Genomic DNA, 21,480 nt, shown 5'->3' with positions numbered 1-21,480 from the left:
CCATGGATCCGCCCTGTCTCCCACCAAAAAGTAAAAAAAAAAATGCTTCTTTACTCCGTGGGGGGAGGGGCAGCACCAGAGCTAAGGGGTGAGGGTGTCCCTACCCTGGCCCTTTTTATGTTTTTAAATCTTTTTTTCTGGGGCTCGACTGAAGCCGAGTCCCAACATGGCTGCCAACACTTCCTTGTTGAGGTGTTGGCAGCCAATCAGATCTCAGCACGAGAACGGGAGGTTTTGCAGAGCCTTTGCATCCTTATATATATATATAAGTTTGGATTTTCTTTATGTACTCAAAAACTACTGAACGGATTGGCACCAAATAACAAAAAAGTCACATTTCTGGACCAAGAGCTACCTTTCTGCCAAATTTGGTGTAATTCCATCCAGTGGTCTGAGCGCTGTTCCTGTTCGAAATCCCTATGCAAAAATGCATGGGGAAAAAGTGTTTTGGGTTCCCCCCTTTTTCTCGTCCCCTGCTTGAGGTATCACCCCAAAACTTTCGAGACGGAAACTGAAGTGAGTGTTGTATTTTTGGGGGAAAAGTTTGTAAAGATTCATCAAACGGCGCCAAAGGTATTAGCAAAACAAAAAATGCTTTTTTCTGTGGAAACTAGATCCTAACTATACCTAGTGGCGACCGGTATTAGGTTATATATATATATATATATATATATATATATATATATATATATATATGTATATATATTCAAGGCATATTGAAGACTACGGCTGAAACGCGTTACCATGTTTATGAGCACCGAGCACTTTAAAATGTAATAAATGTAATAATAAGGATTTTGAATCTCATCCTGGTGGTGCCGCCTTATTTCTCCGTCTTGGATTGGAATTCTCAACCAGCCTCGGGCAAGAGAGGCTCCTGGAGGGGAGAAACGAATGGCAATATATATATATATATATATATACATATATATATATATATATATATATATATCTCTATGTATGTATAAATATATATATTCAAGGCATGTAGATGTGGGTTTTAGTATTAAATCTACTTACAATATATATGTATCTTCAAGGACATAGATGTGGTGTTAAGAATAGTAAATATATACTTACCTATACATATGGCTGATATACAGAACTTCAAGGCACATAGATGTGGCATTAAGAACAGTAAAACTATACTTGCCTATGTATAGTTATGATGCATACATCTGCAAGTCACGTAGATGTGACTTTAAGCATAGTAAATGGATATTTGCCTATATATACTAATAATATTTATGAAAATATCTTGTAGACGCATAGATGTGGCAATATGGATGGTAAATGTATGCTTATCTATATATACCCTATGTATACATTCAGGGTGCATAGGTGTGCCCTACAAATGGTATATATTTCCTTACCAATAAAAACTTCCATTCACGATACCATGGTAGTAGACACTCTGAAGCTTACAGATGATATTTGCGATGATGATATAATCTGACACACAACGTTCTCAGTGCTAAGGGCCCCACTAATTTTTGAATCTCTGCACAGCATTCCTGCGGGAATGGCTAGTGATGATGAATAAATAAACCCAAATGAAATAGGTAAGTACAAATATGGTTATTTAAGGTGCCTCCTGAGCTCTGCAGGCTCCTGTGGCCCACCACATTTGTCTTGCATGGTCTGACTGTCTCTGCACCGAGGGGTTTTCTGTAGGGTAACAGCCATCCACAAGCTGACGCGCAACCCTGAAGACTCCAAAAGCCCAATCATAGAAACTATGGAATGGCCATGCAGGGGATGGAAATGACAGGGTCTGGCTGAGCTTCAGAATAATTATAACTACTATGCTATACAAGAGTGTGAGGCACCCCATAATTTTCACGGTGCTTTTAGATTTGTGGGTCTATCTTTAGAAGGTTCCTCGCAATAATTGTTCTTGACAGTGGAAGGGAGGTTTAGGGGATGACTGGTAGGCTCCATGGTTTCGCTTCAGCAAACATCATTAAATACTTAAAACAACTTTGCGCCAGTTACTGGAGGTTTGTGGTGGCCATCACGCAGTAGAGTGCGCTGGAAAACGCGTAACATGACATTTTCCAGGACTTTGCAACCACCATTATTATAGCAGATGGAATTACTTCTGTACCCTCGAAGCTGAAGAAGGGCTGGCATAAGTTACACCAGAGAGGCTAGTCCAGCCTGCATTCAGGCTTGCTGTTCTTCTTCAGCATCAGCGGAGCGGCAATGGTCCAGCCTGCATTGAGGCTGGTTGCTGTTGTGCAACATCACCAAAGCAGCACTAGTCCAGCCTGCATTGGGGTTGATTGTTGTTTCTTGGCATCATTAGAGCAGCACTAGTCCAACCTGCATTGCGGTTGATTGTTGTTTCTTGGCATCATTAGAGCAGCACTAGTCCAACCTGCATTGCGGTTGATTGTTGTTTCTTGGCATCATTAGAGCAGCACTAGTCCAGCCTGCATTGGGGCTGGTTGTTGTTTCTTAGCATCATTAGAGCAGCACTAGTCCAACCTGAATTGGGGCTGGTTGCTGTTTCTCAGTATCATTAGAGCAGCACTAGTCCAGCCTGAATTGGGGCTGGTTGCTGTTTCTCAGTATCATTAGAGCAGCACTAGTCCAGCCTGCATTGGGGCTGGTTGCTGTTTCTCAGTATCAGTATCAGTATCAGCAGAGCAGCACTAGTCCAGCCTGTATTGGGGTTGGTTGTTGTTTCTTAGTATCAGCAGAGCAGCACTAGTCCAGCCTGCATTGGGGCTGGTTGCTGTTTCTCAGTATCATTAGAGCAGCACTAGTCCAGCCTGCATTGGGGCTGGTTGCTGTTTCTCAGTATCAGTATCACCAGAGCAGCACTAGTCCAGCCTGCATTGGGCTGGTTGCTGTTTCTTAGCATCATTAGAGCAGCACTAGTCCAGCCTGCACTGGGGTTGATTGTTGTTTCTTAGCATCATTAGAGCAGCACTAGTCCAGTGGTTGATTGTTGTTTCTTCTCAGCATCATTAGAGTAGCACTTGTCCAGCCTGCACTGGGGCCGGTTGCTGTTTGTTAGCATCAGCGGAGTAGCAATAATCCAGTCCACAGTGAGGTTGGTTGCATTCTTACTCAACATCAGCAGAGTCGCACTAGTCCAGGCTGCACTGAGGCTGGTTGTTGTTTCTCAGTATCACCAGAGCAGCACTAGTCCAAGCTGCACTGAGGCTGGTTGTTGTTTCTCAATATCAGCAGAGTCGCACTAGTCCGGCCTGTACTGAGGTTGATTGTTGTTTCTCAATATCAGCAGAGTCGCACTAGTCCAGGCTGCACTGAGGCTGGTTGTTGTTTCTTAGTATCAACAGAGCAGCACTAGTCCAGCCTGCACTGAGGCTGGTTGTTGTTTCTCAACATCAGCAGAGCAGCACTAGTCCAGGCTGCACTGAGGCTGGTGGTGCGTTCTTAGCGGCAGCAGAGTAGCAGTAGTCAGTCTGTACTGAGGCTAGTTGTTGTCCTCAGCCTCATCAGAGCAGCAATATTCAAGCCTCCGTTGAGCCTGATTGTTATTTTCAGCATCATCAGAGCAGCAATAGTTCATCCTTCATTGAAAGAAGACAGGAAAAGCCAGGGTACTTTAGTAAGGTGATTTACCTTCAAGGTAATGTTTGATACAGACAGTGGACTGAGGACTCACGATGCAAGGGTGCACTGCAGGAGTTGTGCAGAACTGTCCATGTGTAGAGTTAACATACATCAGTGTCAGCAAATTTTCAAAGTTCTCTTTACTTACATCAAATAATGAATTTTGCTTTGGTGATCAAGGACAGCTTACTGGTCCAACCTTTGGGAGATTCATAGTGGCATAGTAGACACAAATTTAAAAAGGTCTTGTGATGCCTTTTAGAGCTGCAGTGATATATGAATGGAGACTGTAAGGGCTGGCACCAGTACTGCCATCCATCCCAGCATATTCTCTTCAGTGCCAGAGAGGAGTTATCAAGGCCTCGAGCCCCAGCTGAAGTCGAAGAAGGCTGCAAAGTTTACGTATAGATCAGGATTGCAAACTGCCGCACATCTGACCAGCATCCTTCATCCACCCGCTGCTCAGAGGTAGCTGATGAGAGTTGTCACCGCTAGGGTCTCATTAAGCTATCAGCCACTTCAGAAGGTGAGTGAGGGCTGCAGTTCATCATATCCTAAATTGGTCTTGGTGGGACATGGAATATTTTCCACTTTATCTTTGGCAATGAATTTGGAGTTCATATTTGAACACACAACCTTTCAGTGTTAAGACGAATTTCTTTACTGCAACTGGAGTTCACACCATATGGGTCACAGCTTCTACGACAGAAACCCACTCTAGTGAGCATTTACCCGTAAGCTCCTTGTCTTTAACATTTACCTGATCTGAGAGTGGACATCAATGACTTTAATTTAAATCAATGCATTTCAAAGTGTTGTACCAGGACTCCCAAAGTCAGATAGCCCAACCCCACTTTTTTACCTTGCGGAAGAACCAGTCTGGTATTGTCCTACCAAAATGGCCTCTTTACTAGGTATTTCCTACATACCTTTTTCAAAAGGTTCAGCTGTTTGTCTATTACTGTCCAATGATTAGGGCAGAGTACCTTAAACTCTGCCCACTGTTGTGCTGGAAGCCAGTGGAGCACTTCACATGCTGGAGTGACATGTTGACCTCTTGCAATCCACATGCATTGTGATCAGCAATCCAATATAAGAGGGATTATCATAACCCAAGCGGGACAGGGTGAAAGCTCTATTACGCCTGCCCAATAGGGCATGTCAAGTAAGGGTAGATTTCTAGCTTATGTTGGAACTGCAACTTTTCACCGCAGCAGCGATCCAAGATGCAATAGATGGTTTTTTTTGCTTTTTCTTCCAAATGTGGTATCACCCGCCAACAAGTATCCAGACAATTGTATGGGTAGCATTCTCACTGACACAGGAGAGCATAAAATGCAGTCTATCCATTGCAGTTCCCTGATCATAATGTTGTAGTATTCATAATATTCTTTTAACATTTATTTCCACAGATCTCCTCTAGTGTTTTAGGGTTCATCCTCGTTTCCCCTGATGTCAGCACAATTTCCTCCACTTCCTCAGCATATTTTTAAAAGGAAAGCATTCAATAATAAATAACAATACATAGGGGGTCATTCCGACCCCGGCGGTCAAGGACCGCCGGGGCCGGGGATGCGGGAGCACCGCCAACAGGCTGGTGGTGCCCCGCAGGGCATTCTGACCGCGGCGGTTTGGCCGCGGTCAGACCAGGAAAACCGGCAGTCTCCCGCCGGTTTTCCGCTGCCCTGGGAAGGCTCCGACCGCAAGGAACAGGATGGCGGTGAGGGGTGTCGTGGGGCCCCTGGGGGCCCCTGCAGTGCCCATGCCAATGGCATGGGCACTGCAGGGGCCCCCGTAAGAGGGCCCCACTTTGTATTTCAGTGTCTGCCTTGCAGACACTGAAATACGCGACGGGTGCCACTGCACCTGTCGCACCTACCCACTCCGCCGGCTCCATTCGGAGCCGGCTTCCTCGTGGGGAGGGGTTTCCCGCTGGGCTGGCGGGCGGCCTTCTGGCGGTCGCCCGCCAGCCCAGCGGGAAAGCCAGAATGGCCTCCGCGGTCGCAGCTCCCTCCAGGCGGGCGGCTCCCGCCGCCCGCGGGGGTCAGAATGACCCCCATAGTCTCATAGACATCATGAACCTGTCTCCCACTACTTCCCCTGGGCCCTCGAGGGATGCCATGTCTGTGTTCTTCTGTTACCCAAGAAAGGATAACACAGACTAACGCGCATCAGATTTCATGATGTAGTAGATAAAGCTACTTCTAATATCTGCTTGAACACCCTTAGGGCTATATGTAAGAGCCCCTAGCGCCACCTTAGCGCCGCCATAGCATAATTTATTTTACCCTAAGGCAGCGCTAAAGTGGCTTTTTCCACGCGCCATATTTACAAAGTGGTGCAATGCATCCTTTGTAAATCCTTGCGCCACATTACACCTGCGCCAGGCATAATGTATGCAAGGGGGCGTTCCGGCGCTAGGAGGCCCGCAAAACTGGCGTAGTGAAATGTAACAGATTTCAGTGCACCATTGTTTGCGTCATTTTTAACCCCTGCTCAGAGCGGGCGTTAAAATGACTCTCCGTAGGAACCTATGGGCCTCCTTCACTTTGCTGCACTACCGGAGCAATTGTTGACGCCAGTGTAGCAAAGCGCCACAATAGAGTCAAATATTTTGACGCTATTGTGCTAACGACCGCTATGGTGCGCGGTATTAGAAATACTGCACAACCATGGTGTCGTTAGGTGCCGGTAGGGGGGGGACAGAAAAAGTGGCGCATCAGCATTGATGCGCCACTTTTTCTTAAATATGGGCCATAGATTCTTGTTGCCCTCGTTTATCTTTCTTTATGCTCTCTTCTTGTGTCAACTGGGCGTGAAGGAAACACACTATCTTCATAGCCTTGGTTTGACCCCAGACAGCCAGGAACAGCCACTGGTTTCAAGCTACGTGCAGCATGGGGATCCTGCCAAAATGTATCTAAACAGATCCCACACTGTTGAACTGTTTTTTTTAATAAAGACATCCCTTTTTCAAGTGCACAAAACATGCCAAAACTTTTTTCTCCCAAGAGGGTAATTTTTGTCATCATCTGTCAAAGTCTGAAAAGGCAAGCTAAGGTTGAATCAACTGTTGTCAAAGCCCAGGTTTCTTCTGAGTATGTTGGAGCGATGCAAATACCCCTCGATTGCCCAGGGAAGCTCGTTCCATTGCATAATGGCATCGGAAGCCACAGTGAACAAAGGCCTCGATTTCACACCTTGGGGTCAGGATAGGTATACGGGTTAGGGTTAGGCGTGTAGGCGAAACTGTCTTAGACAAAAAAGAGCTCAAAGGAACAATGAAGGGAAGAAATCTGGAGGTCGACCAATTACATCTGCTAAAAGGAAATCTACAAGTGTGCCATCGCAGGAGAATGCATGGGTTTTCCGACTTTGGAACACCCAGATGTTTCCCATTCATTAACAGTCAACCAACCATTCCCTCAGAGAGATCACTAGTTATAGGTGTAAATGGACGGAAGTGGGTTGTATCCAGAATTTCAAGGACGAATATATTCACCCACCAAAATATTGTGGCCTAAATACTGACAAACACACCTTTTTGAATAAGTAAACATAGGCTTACTATTCCTAACGCCACATCTACATACCTTGAAGATGTACATATTGTAAAGATACATACAAGTGGGAATAAGTATAGTACATCTATACATATTCAACTATACATACCTTTACGATATAATGCTAGTCAACATTAAGACCACAATAGTTGGCAGTTGATATATAAATCTTGATATTCTGGTAGTAAACCTTGTAAGTAATTTACCCAAGACTGTAATGTTGAATGTAAATCTCTCAAGGGGAATTTGTATAACGTTCAGATAAGTGATTTTATATTGAAAGGATATTTAGTTACAAAGATTACAGTTGAATGTCAATAAATAAAATCATTTTATTTTACTTACTATCTGTTGGAAACACATTTATTTTATGTGTATTTTATCGAATTTTGGAATCCACAGCAGGGCATAAAAAATTATCAGTTGCCTGCAGTCGATTAAAAAAAGAACACATTGTAATAGCTTAGACTGAGCATAACATTCTAAGAATTCTTCTACTATGCAATCAAACTTTTTACTCAAAACCACATAACTTTATTCCATAGTAACCAAAACAAGCAGGTAAAACAACCAACTAAAAAAATACATTTTAGATTGACATCTTCGGTTCTTAAATAACGTTTTTTTCCCACCATCTTTACAGATAACTGGTTTTAGTTAGCACTCTATCCTGATACGCCTTCCTGAAAAAAATCAATAATTATAGTAGTGGAGACAACGGAGATGACGTTCAGAGGAGAAGCATTATTCTCCCATAGATCCTTGATACCGGGGACGGTTGTAAAGTAGATCAACGGGACCAGCCCCTGCTCAGAAACACGGAGGGTCTGGAATGCGGCCAGGGCCATTGCCAATGGATTCCACTCGCCACCTCCGTGCGCCTGACGTCACCAAACGGGCCCAGCTGTGTGCTCCTGGCCTAGGATTCCAAAAGTTCTAAAACTATTAACTTTTCTGAACATCATTTAAAATCATTATGACATGTTTTAATTCGTTTTTGGTTGTATCAAACCATTTTAAAAATTGCTTTGAATTTTGAAACTGATTGGAAAATATCTTACGTTTCGATTACTGGGGTCCTTTTTGTGAAAAGCACACCTTGAAGAATATATTCGGACCAAATAGTTTTCAGACACTTCCTTTTACCATAGTACCTATCATGGTGTGAAACAGTTTACAACGTCAGAGTACGTTTCTGGGGGTACATATCCCAAGACACAGAAATACACTGATCGGCAAAAGCTTTCAAGTGGAAAGTCGTCATTTAGATTTGTGACTGTCCCGTGGGTTTGGTCGAGCACCGGCAGTGCCTCTACGAGATGTGGGCTTGTACCGCGGGCCCTTGCTTGCTGAGACCTCGGCTGCTAATTTCATGTTTTTCTCAGCAATGTGTAGCAGTAACTATTGTAATGCAGCCCTTACTTTCCTCCTTCATGGCCCCTAATTTAAAGACAGTAAATGCATCAACCTCCGAAGGATTACAGGTAGATTCAGCCCTACCAGCTTTCGAGCTAGTGACCACCCTGGAAGTGCTCAGCTTTCCACGGGCTGGAGCGACAGCAGGGGGTGGATGCTAGGCGGCTGCCTTGGGAAGCACGAGTACGCTCCGTTACCAAGGGAGGGTGTGGGATGAGCATCTTGTCTTGATAGACCCGCTAACAGGCGCTTTTCCTTTGCAACCCGCCCCACGTGCTCCTAAAGCCCGGGCACCAGTTGTCTCCGCATTTGCTCACTGACCACGATCGACTGAAACCAATGTGTTTTAACATATCCTTTTATAATTTACATTTAACATAGGATTGATCTGGTGGCTAATGTAAATTACATTTAAAATATCCGTAATAAAATTACAATCAGAGCTTTACAAGGAAACATAGAAGTGTTGGTGCTCACTATCCAGAGTAGCTTTGTATGACTGCGAAGTGCAGGCACTGTCCTATTACACGTATTGCATCAGGGCTGAGAAGCAGTGCTTAATTTGTGCTTGTTGTTTCTGGTGCTGAGCACCGGCACTTATTCTTCTGCTGCAAGCATTTGCTGCGAGCATATGGGAAAGACGGAGGAAGAGAAAAACAAAAAAGCGTTGCAAAGGTAGAAAGCAGAAAGCTGCAAGAGTGAGCTGAAGGGGCAGGGAGTGGCTGTATATGGATTGAAGAGGTCCGAGATGGCTTCAGGATTACTCTGCTTCAGTATTCCGTGTTCCCACATTTAATTGCAGCAGCTGCGTGTTTAAGAGGAGGGCTTTGGGCACCGGCATGTTTTTATTGACAAATTAAGCAGTGCTGAGAAGTGCAGGTACTCTCCTATTACACATATTGCAGCAGTGCTGAGAAGTGCAAGTACTCTCCTGTTACACGCACTGCAGGTACTCTCCTATTACACGTATTACAGCAGTGCTGAGAACTGCAGGTACTCTCCTATTACATGTAGCTGTGCTGAAAAGTGCAGGTACTCTACTATTACACATACTGCAGGTACTCTCCTATTACACATATTGCAGCAGTGCTGAGAAGTGCAGGTACTCTCCTATTACACATATTGCAGCAGTGCTGAAAAGTGGAGGTACTCTCCTATTACACGCACTGTAGGTACTCTCCTATTACACGTATTGCAGCAGTGCTGAGAAGTGCAGGTACTCTCCTATTACATGTATTGTAGAAGTGCTGAGAAGTGCAGGTACTCTACTATGACACGTACTGCAGGTACTCTCCGATTACACGTATTGCAGCAGTGCTGAGAAGTGCAGGTACTCTCCTATTACACATACTGCAGGTACTCTCCTATTACACGTATTGCAGCAGTACCGAGAAGTGCAGGTACTCTCCTATTACACATATTGCAGCAGTGCTGAGAAGTGCAGGTACTCACCTATTACACGCACTGCAGGTACTCTCTTATTACACGTATTGCAGCAGTGCTGAGAAGTGCAGGTACTCACCTATTACACGCACTGCAGGTACTCTCTTATTACACGTATTGCAGCAGTGCTGAGAAGTGCAGGTACTCTCCTATTACATGTATTGTAGCAGTGCTGATAAGTACAGGTACTCTACTATTACACATACTGCAGGTACTCTCCTATTACACATATTGCAGCTGTGCTGAGAAGTGCAGGTACTCTCCTATTACACATATTGCAGCAGTGCTGAAAAGTGGAGGTACTCTCCTATTACACGCACTGCAGGTACTCTCCTATTACACGTATTGCAACAGTGCTTAGAAGTGCAGGTACTCTCCTATTACACGCACTGCAGGTACTCTCCTATTACACGTATTGCAGCAGTGCTGAGAAGTGCAGGTACTCTACTATTACACGTATTGTAGCAGTGCTGAGAAGTGCAGGTACTCTACTATTACACGTACTGCAGGTACTCTCCGATTACACGTATTGCAGCAGTGCTGAGAAGTGCAGGTACTCTCCTATTACACATACTCCAGGTACTCTCCTATTACACGTATTGCAGCAGTACTGAGAAGTACAGGTAATCTCCTATTACATGTATTGTAGTAGCGCTGAGAAGTGCAGGTACTCTCCTATTACACGTACTGCAGGTACTCTACTATTACATGTATTGCAGCAGTGCTGAGAAGTACAGGTACTCTCCAATTACATGTATTGTAGTAGTGCTGAGAAGTGCAGGTACTCTACTATTACACGTACTGCAGGTACTTTCCTATTACACGTATTGCAGCAGTACTGAGAAGTGCAGTTATCCTTCCTTTCAAATTAAAGAAGTGCAGCTCCTCAGTACCTGCCTATTTAAAGCCGATATCTGTGAACGTGATGCTAACTTACATGTATAACATATACCACAGCATACTACAATGCCCTAAGTCACCGAGCACATACATTACATATCCTGTGGGAAACTAGACATCCTAGAAGCACAGAAGAACTGCTGTGTGGAATTCTCAAAGTCACCAAGCAAAGACGTCTGTGCAAGCCATCCTTCAGGGGAGCACCCACGATCTGGAACTGCATTCCTCTAAACCTGGGAAAGGCCATTTCTCTACATTGTGTTCAAGAGGGGAATGAAAGAGCTCCCATCACAACACTAAACAGCACTTTCCAGTTGTGTTTATACAACGTGTGACCCCTAACTGCTCACCCTGTTCCCTGTGAGAAGTATCTGTACGACAGGATCTCAGTCTTTATATGTGTATATTAGAGCCTCACTCAAGTGCAAAGTGCACTGACCTCCACTGATGTGCTTCACAACAAACCTGCAAATCAGTCTATAAATAAAGCAAGCTAAAACGGCCTGTGCTCTTCAGTTATTCTGGACAGAGTGTTCCTATAAATAACGTTCTCCTGTTGCACAGCATTAACTTTCCATAACAAAGGCAATGTATTATCATGCCACGTCTCAGCATCTAACAGATGTAGTAAACATATGTATTGATCAATTCTTGGATGCCGGAGTCGACCCCATGCAGGAAGCATGGAAAGGCAAATGGACATTACAGCCACAGTTGCAGTGAGACTGGAAGACCAAAGGGGCGGAGCTACCCTGTGTCTGGAAATCCTAGGAGGCTGAGCCGGCCATGGTTCAGGAAGCATGGAAGACCATAGAAGTGGGCCCACCAGTCCGTAATTTAAGCCGGTGGAGACCACTGGGGCTCATTTTTAGGAGATTGGCACCTAGTTTTCCACATAATACATTTGCATAGTACGAGAGAGGGAAAAAACAAGCAAAGCGGGAAGAACAGGGACGAGAAAGAGAAACCGTCACAAAGGGAGAAAGCAGGAACCTGCAAGAGTGAGATAAAGGGGCAGGGAGTGTCTGGAGGTGGATGAAAGAGGCATTAGGTGGATTAAAGACTATGTAGCCTTGGTAGTAGGTGCACCAACACCTAATAGCACCAACTGTGTGCTTCTGAGCAAAGCTTTGGACACCACCACTCATTATTTTACAAATTAAGCACTGGGACCCAGAGTCGGAATGGTAAAAAACCAAAGGGGTGGAACTGCCATAAGGCAGGGTCATGCATGCATGCGTACATATGTGTCAAGTCCTTTCCTGTTAAACCTTCCTTAAAATTGCAACACTAGCTGGTGGAGAGACTAGTCTTCAAATTAATTGTCTGTTTTTAGCATTTATACATTACTCCGACAATTGTTTCGGAATTATCGCATAGCTCCAACAGAAGAGGATGGGTTTTTGTAGCATGTGACTCTGTCTAAATAAAAGTATTAGTAAATAAATATGAGGTTAAGGGTTATTTTGAGAGCATGTGGCTGGGCTAACTATTCGCAGGGATCTTTTACACAGTAGCTAGGAAACAACAGAAAATTAGTTGAGAGATGCCATAGAAACGCCAAAAAGATCAGTTTTCTCTAGACCACTAAAAGACAAGATTATCTCAGTGGTCAAGAGATCAGATGCCTTCTATGCAAACCAAATGCTCTCTATAGAATTCCTTTGTATTGTGTGTGCCACAATCAATCATTAATTCACAGTGGATGGTGGTCTCCAATGGGCAGCTCGGGAGCTACTGGTAGATGGCCAGCACCTTAGAAGTAGCTTCCTGAAGGGCAGTCCACCCCAGATGTAAATCAGAAGATCTAGCCAGATTGAAGAAGGAAGCATTACACATCCCTGAACCCTTCCATTGGCAGGCAGCTAAACCACAGACAGGGCAACACGCTTACACACAAACACATACTGTCACAGCCTGCGGGTCTTGCAACATCACCACCTGTCTCCACTCAATTTAGCAAAGTAACACAGAGATTTGTCATTTTGCAAGCCCCCCTCTAGAAGTCATATAGCATGTGTAAAAATACAAGATGTTTTTGGGGTGTTTTGACCAAGATGAAAATGGTATATTTGATAGAAAAATGGGTATTTGGAGAAGGGGCATGCTGATGCTTAAAAGCAAAATGATTGAAAATCGAAAACATACCTAAAGCTGTCCTTTCAATGATAATTCAGGGTGGGGTTGGGAGATTTATAGCTATTATTGTTTCCTTTGTGCCAGTTGGTACTTGCTGAAGTTATTTTTAATCATGGGGAGCCATTTTGTAATGATGAAGTTTCCCTGATAGTTTCTGTTGGTAACCCCATTTTATGGGTTGGGGTACTTAGTGTTGTGTCACCATATCGAGTATTAAATATCATCCTGCCAAAATATTGTATCCAGAATATGGAAATCCGGGCGGTCGCTGCTACCGCCTTGCAAGGTGTGGTCACTGTTGTGATTGTGTCTAATGTGAGCACTACCGCAGTGATCATCAAAGTCATAGGTAGCTCAGGACTTTCGACTGATCAGAAGTCGCGCTCATTATAGAAAAGGAAAGGATGGAAACCCTCAGTCTAGATAGTCCCTGATTTTGAGTCTTACCACATAGGGGTCATTACAACCCTTGCGGACGGTGTTAAAGGTGCGGTAATACCGCAAACAGGCCGGCGGACCAAAAAAGGGAATCATGACCCTGGCGGAAACCGCCAATAAAGACAGCCACTTTAACACCCCGCCTGCCACGGCGGTACAGACAAGCAGCGCGGCGGTCACCGCCAACAGACAGGCGGAAGACAATGTACCGCCCATAGTATCACAACCCACCAATCCGCCACCTTTTCCGGGGCGGATTCACCGTGGATAATAATACGGCGGAAACAGTTCCTGCAATGGGAAAACGCTCACCTGAACACATCCCACGAGGAAGGAGGACTCCATGGATCCGGAATTACAAATCCTACCGGCCCTTGTATTCCTACTCATCTACGAAGAGCAACGCCGGCACCGGCGAAGACAACGGTGAGTATTGCACCTACGACATAGGGGAGGGGGGAGGCAAAAGTCTGGGGGACACACACGAAATGCCCCCACCCCCACCCTCACCCACTACAACACACACACCAATGCATTCACAAACATCACAGTAACAACCCACAACCCCCCGGAAGAATGGAAACACAAAACAAAATCAGTTCAAACATTGTAATGTTTCAATATACATGTCTCAAATATATACAGAAATATGATAAAATCATTCAAAAGTATATACATTACGAGAAGTAGTGCAGATATGCACATATCAATGTCCGTGCACCACTAGTCCAAAAATGCATGGGCGAGGCCCACACAAGATACCTGTCCACAAACGGAGAGAACACTGCTGGGGCATCAGAGAGAAATACAACAGGCACCTCAGGGGGAAGGGAAGAGGGGGCACCTCAGCCGGATGAGTGCAAAGGCAGATCCACGACGGGGCTCCATGCCCATTGATGTATCCTGGGGAGTGCAAAGCCACAGTCTCACAAGTCTCTACAGTGGGTGGTTTGCCCACTGTACCATCCTGGGGAGTGCAAAGCCACAGTCTCTCAAGTAGATAACAGCCACCACTGGTTCTGGAGGGGGACTGGTGCCCAGACTTGATTAGTCTCCCCGTGACAGTTCCTGTCCTGTCACTGTCCCAGCTGCACATGGGATAACGATGCTTGATGTGGCGGTCTTTTCCTTCTTCAGCGGTGCATGCTCTGTTCAGCGGTGCTTTGCCATGGCGGTTCTGGACTGTTCAGCGGTGCTTTGCCACAGCGGTCTCTGGACTGTTCAGTGGTGCTTTGCCATGGCGGTCTCTGGACTGTTCAGTGGAGCTTAGCCATGGCGGTTCTGGACTGTTCAGCGGTGCTTTGCCATGACGGTCCCTGGACTGTTCAGCAGTGCTTTGCCATGGCGGTCTCTGGACTGTTCAGCGGTGCTTAGCCATGGCGGTTCTGGACTGGTTAGCGGTGCTTTGCCATGACGGTCCCTGGACTGTTCAGCGGTGCTTTGCCATGGCGGTCTCTGGACTGTTCAGCGGTGCTTAGCCATGGTGGTTCTGGACTGTTCAGCGGTGCTTTGCCATGGCGGTCTCTGAACTGTTCAGCGGTGCTTTGCCATGGCGGTCTCTGGACTGTTCAGCAGTGCTTTGCCATGGCGTTTCTGGACTGTTCAGCGGTGCTTTGCCATGGCGGTCTCTGGACTGTTCAGCGGTGCTTTGCCATGGCGGTCTCTGGGCTGTTCATCGGTGCTTAGCCATGGCGGTTCTGGACTGTTCAGCGGTGCTTTGCCATGGCGGTTCTGGCCTGTTCAGCGGTGCTTAGCCATGGCAGGCTCTGGACTGGGCATTGGTGTGTGGCATGACGTTCTCTGGACTGGACATTGGTGTGTGGCATGACGGTCCCTCATTGCCCAGCGGGGCTGTGGCTGCCGGGGCCCTCCTGGGCACTGACTCCGGCGGTGGCGGTGGTCTCCTGAGCAGTGACGATACTTGGGCCCTCCTGGGCAATGACTCTGGCGGTGGTCTCCTGACCAGTGACGATACTTGGGCCCTCCTGGGCACTGACTCCGGCGGTGGTCTCCTGACCAGTGACGATACTTGGGCCCTCCTGGGCAATGACTCTGGCGGTGGTCTCCTGACCAGTGACGATACTTGGGCCCTCCTGGGCACTGACTCCGGCGGTGGTCTCCTGACCAGTGACGATACTTGGGCCCTTCTGGGCACTGACTCCGGCGGTGGCGGTGGTCTCCTGACCAGTGACGATACTTGGGCCCTCCTGGGCAATGACTCTGGCGGTGGTCTCCTGACCAGTGACGATACTTGGGCCCTCCTGGGCACTGACTCTGGCGGTGGTCTCCTGACCAGTGACGATACTTGGGCCCTCCTGGGCAATGACTCTGGCGGTGGTCTCCTGACCAGTGGCAATACTTGGGCCCTCCTGGGCAATGACTCCGACGGTGGCCTCCGGACCAGTGATGACGGTGCTGGCGGTGGCGTCCCGGCTGCCGGGAAGGATGCCGCCCTTCTCCGCCGTGATGCTCACACCAGGCTGTGCAGACTTCTTCTGGCCCTTCCCCACCTTTGAAGGAGTCACAGCTGACTCTGCTATCCCCCTGGGACCACTGTGAGTTGTTTTGCCTCCAGGAGTCTTCACACGGTCCCGTTGGCCACTTTCCAATTTCAGAGCCTTTACAGGGGGTGGACTGGCAGTGCCTTGGCTCCGTGTCACACTGCCTGCCCTGGTGGCCGGTGCACTCCACACACCTTGAACACGCACCACTGGTACAGGAGGCTTTTTGGCTGAGGCGCTACGACGGGACTGATGAAGTGGAGGGGGGAGTGGGGGCAAAAAGGTCAACTTTACAGAGGGACAGTTTCTGACGAACACTGGGATGGGTAGCTGGAGGGGGTCTGGGAGTGGAGGAAGAGGAGGTGGTTGTAGGAGGTGTCACTTTAGGTGTTTTGGGTGCAGGTGCAGGTACTGGAGGCTGTCGTGAGGTGGATGGCTGTTGGGTGGGTGTGTGCCTGCGTTTGTGTACTTTGGGAGGGGGCATCACAGACACACTGGGAGAGGACACAGGGGACGTGTAAATGGGAGTGGAGGTGGTGAGTGCAGGTGAGCGGGGTGTGGTGCTGGGTGTTCTGGTGCGAGTCCTGGTGCCTGTAGATGTAGTGCATGCAGGTGAGAGTGTAGACGAGACTGGGAGGGAGGAGTGAGACGACGAGGAGGGGGACACAGTGGAGGCAGTGGATGTTGCTGTGTCTGCATGTGGGTGATGCTTGTGTGTGTGCCTGTGGGTTGTGTGGTGCCTATGTTTGCCTGAGCTACTTTTGTGTGTTGAGGTGTGTGCATGCTGGTCTGATGGTGTGCTTGGGATAGGCTGGGGTACAGGAGATTGGGTCTGGGTGGAGGGGGGAGGCTAGACACAGGGACAATGGCTGCCATCATTGCTGAGGCCAGAGATTGCAGGGTTCGCTGAAGGACAGCCTGACCAGAATGAATGCCCTCCAGGAATGCATTACCGTGTTGTAACTCCCTTTCTACACCCTGGATGGCATTCACAATGGTAGAATGCCCAACAGTGAGGGACCTGAGGAGGTCAATGGCCTCCTCACTGAGGGTAGCAGGGGTGACTGGGGCAGGGCCTGAGGTGCCTGGGGCGAAGGTGATGCCCACCCTCCTGGGTGAACGGGCACGGGGCGAATGCTGAGGGGCTGCTGGGAGGGCGGTGCTGGTAGGGGAGGTGGCGGCTGTACCTGTAGAAGTGGGGCGCACAGATGGTGCCGCCACCACAAGGGAGCTCACATCGGCGGACGAGTCCGTGTCGCTGGTTGGTGATCCGGTGGCCGACGTGAAACTCCCCTCGCCCTCCGTCCCACTGGTGCATTCTGAGCCCGTGGTGTGGCCCTCCATGGCCATGTGGGATGCAGCTCCCTCGTGCTCTGGTGCCACTGTACCTCCGCCTGATGATGCTGATGCACAAAAGAACAGGGAGACCACAAAAGGGGGCGGGAAGACAGAAGAAAGACAGGTTGAGTGCATGGCATACCGCTACCGTTGGCGGACAATACAGACACAGCAGCCCCCTGCACTACGCCGTGCTCCTGGCCTCTACAGATGCAATTTCTGGGATCTGGCCTACATGGCTATGGTGGACTTCTGCACACATGGATGCCACAGGGGCATGTTTACCTGTACTTGGCACTCTACTGCGGTGGGGTAGAGTGCCACATGGCCTGCATTACGGAGGGGCCTAGCCTACGTATTTCTGCCTGGCCTAGGTACACCCACAGGCCTCCTCCCCCACCCAGATCCCTCCACTGCGCGCAAAGTCTGCAGAATGAGAGTGTACTCACCCCCTTGTGTCTGCTGTGATGCCCTAAAGCGCCCATCCAACTCAGGGTAGGCCACCGCCAGGATCCGGAACATCAGGGGGGTCATGGTGCGACGGGCACCCCTCCCACGTTGGGAGGCCATCCCCAGCTGAGCCTCCGCCGTCTTCTTGCTCCAGCGGCGAATGTCCTCCCATCTTTTCCAGCAGTGGGTGCCCCGTCTCTGGTGGACCCCCAGGGTCTGGACGTCCTTGGCGATGGCACGCCAAATGTACTTCTTCTGGTGGGCGCTGACCTACATGACATGCACAAGGGAAGAAGAGAAGTCGTTACCAACTGCACCATCGATGTGAGTGTCCCCCCTCCCTACCCTAGCCATGTGGCACATTCATTAATGTTCCCTGAACTCTGCCCCCTTCCCTCTTACAACCAGCCATCTCCACCCAGGCCTAGCCCACACAACGTGCTACCTGTGTACTAACCTGTTGGTCTGGAGGACCGTAGAGTAGCGTGTACTGGGGGAGGACCCCGTCTACTAATTTCTCCAACTCCTGAGCAGTGAAGGCAGGGGCCCTTTCCCCAGATGCAGCAGCCATCGTCGCTTCCAGACCGAGGTCACAGCAGCACGTGCAGTGTAGGTCCTCTCCTGTCGAAGATCAGGTATCTAGTGATAGAACAGATAGAAAATGGCAGTGACGTCCGCGGCGGTGACGTCCGCGGCGGTGCGTATCATCACCGGCGGCGCACTTGTTCATTGGCTCCTGGGACCCATAAGGTCCAATGTTAACCAATGCAGCATAGCGCCGTGGTCTACGACCGCCTACCGCGACGGTGTGCAACTGCAACGCAGTTACCCCACAATCCCATTGTCCCAGTTTAGAGGTCAGGCAGCCGCCATTTCAGGGGCCCACATGGCTTCATTTACTTCTGCATCACACATAGCTAGGCCTACACTCAACACACATACAGGAAGGGTTTTGTGTTTGGTGTCATGTTCTGTGTAACTGTGGGTACATACCTGGTAAATAGTTGACTCTGTGGTCGCTGTTGTCCTTCCTAGGCACCGTCATTTGGGACAATTGAGAAGATGGCGGAATCCTCCGGTGTACCGACTGCTGGTGGACCTGTTGACAATGGAGGAGCGACATTTAATCGTCACATACAGGTTTGACCGTGCCACTATCCAGGAACTATGTACCCAGTTGGAGCCAGACCTGATTTCACCAATCCGCCATCCCACTGGAATCCCCCCTGACGTGCAGGTGCTGTCAGTGCTCCATTTCCTTGCAAGTGGCTCTTTTCAGACAACAGTAGCCATGGCATCAGGGATGTCCCAGCCTATGTTTTCCAACGTGTTGTCCAGAGTGTTGTCTGCCCTGCTGAAACACGTAAGGAGATACATCATTTTCCCTGTGGTGGAAGATTTGGCTACAGTGAAAGGTGACCTCTATGCCCTTGGACATATCCCCAACATCATAGGTGCTATTGATGGGACCCATGTAGCTCTGGTCCCCCCCCACAGGAGTGAACAGGTGTACAGGAACCGGAAGAGTTATCATTCCATGAATGTACAGATGGTATGTTTGGCAGACCAGTACATTTCCCAGGTAAATGCTGTGTTCCCTGGCTCAGTGCATGACGCCTACATCCTGCGGAATAGCAGCATCCCTTATGTGATGGGTCAACTCCAGAAGCACTGTGTGTGGCTATTAGGTGAGCACCTGGAAGCTAATCAGTGGGAATGGTTGTGTGGGTCTGGGATATCCCTACAGGTTAGTGTGTGTCTAACAGTTGTCCCTCGCCATTTGCAGGTGACTCTGGTTACCCCAACCTGTCATGGCTACTGACCCCAGTGAGGAATCCCAGGACAAGGGCAGAGGAACGCTACAATGAGGCCCATAGGCAAACTAGGAGGGTGATCGAGCGGACCTTCAGCCTCCTGAAGGCCAGGTTCAGGTGCCTCCATATGACAGGTGGTTCCCTATCTACTCCACGAAGAAGGTGTGCCAGATCATCATCACCTGCTCGATGCTTCACAATCTTGCTTTGCGACGCCAGGTGCCTTTTCTGCAGGAAGATGGTCCAGATGACGGTGTTGTGGCAGCTGTGGAGCCTGTGGAGCCTGTGGACAGTGATGAGGAGGAAGCTGAGGAAGAAGACAACGACAACAGGGAGTCAGTCATACAGCAATATTTCCAGTGACACACAGGTGAGAACATTTTCATTTTTACCATTACATTCACTGTCACACGTCTTCCTCTATCCTGTGTGTAATTTCATAGGATCATTTGGTAACTGAGTTGTTCCTTTACATTACGGTTTCACAGGTGTGCTTACCAACGTGTGTCATCTGCATGCATCCTTCAAGGACTTGTGATGTGTGACATAGGTATGTTGCCTTTACAACTAGAAACGCATTTTGACACTGTCATTGATAATACAATTTACCAAATCATAGACTGACTCAACATTGTTTTGTGGTTCAAGGGTGTTTATTGATGTGCTCAAAATTGGAGGGGGGTTGTAAAATGGTGATGGGTGATGGTGGAGGAATGTCCATGGCAGAGTCCAGTCTATTAGTCTCACAGGTGCACTGGCCATATGGGCAAAGGAAGTGGAACTGGGGCAGTTTAAGTATGGGCAGGGTAACAAAGTGGGACAGTGGGAGGACAATCAGGGTGGTCTCATTTCCTGGCGGGGGTCTTGCCATCTTGCTCTGTCCTGTTCCTGGATCTCAGGGACCGCTTGCGTGGTGGTTGTCCGTCTGCAGGGGGTGGGGTGCTGGTGTGGTGGTCCTGTGGCGGGGCGTCCTGTCCACTAGCGCCGGCAGAGGTGGTGGGCAGTTCATCGTCCATGCTAGTGTCAGGGGCCCCTTGGAGTGCCACAGTGTCCCTCAAGGTCTGCTGTATGTCCTTCAGCACCTCTACGATGGTGCCCAAGGCGGAGCTGATGGTCCTGAGCTCCTCCCTGAACCCCAAATACTGTTCCTCCTGCAGGCGCTGGGTCTCCTGAAACTTGACCAGGACCGTCGCCATCGTCTCCTGGGAGTGGTGGTATGCTCCCATGATGGAGGAGAGGGCCTCGTGGAGAGTGGGTTCCCTTGGCCTGTCCGCCCCCTGTCGCACAGCAGCCCTCCCAGTTCCCCTGTGTTCCTGTGCCTCCGTCCCCTGGACCGTGTTCCCACTACCACTGCCCCCAGGTCCCTGTTGTGGTTGGGGTGGTGGGTTATCCTGGGTTCCCTGTAGTGGTGGACACACAGCTGATTGACCTGTCCTGGGTACGGAGGTTTGCGCCCGCTGGGTGGGTGCTGTGCTGGTGTTACCAGAGGGTGGAAGGTCAGTGCTGGGCTGTGCCTGTGCGAGGGGAACCCACTGTCCCGAGGCCCACGATGGTCCGGGCCGGTCATCAGGATCCAGTAGGGCAGAGCTGCTATCGTCACTGTGGGCCTCTTCTGTGGGTGGAGTGGAGTTGTCTGGACCCTCCGGGGTGGTGACGGTCCTTCGTGATCCTGCAGGGGCATAAGAGCATGATTAATGCATGTGTGTGTGTGTCATGGTGTGCAATGGGTGGGTGAGCGTGTACCCCAGTGCAAGCATTTCTGTGTGGGGGCTTGTGTTATGATGGTTAGGGGTTGTTATGTTATGTGCAGTGAGCATGCTTTAGTGATGGGTGTCCGTGCTTAGTTGTGTCATGCAGGGCTTGGTGTTGGGATGTGTGGTTTGTGTTCTT

This window comes from Pleurodeles waltl, chromosome 5, assembly GCF_031143425.1.
Source record: "Pleurodeles waltl isolate 20211129_DDA chromosome 5, aPleWal1.hap1.20221129, whole genome shotgun sequence".
Lineage (NCBI taxonomy): Eukaryota > Metazoa > Chordata > Amphibia > Caudata > Salamandridae > Pleurodeles > Pleurodeles waltl.
Note: the sequence above shows the minus strand (reverse complement) of the source record.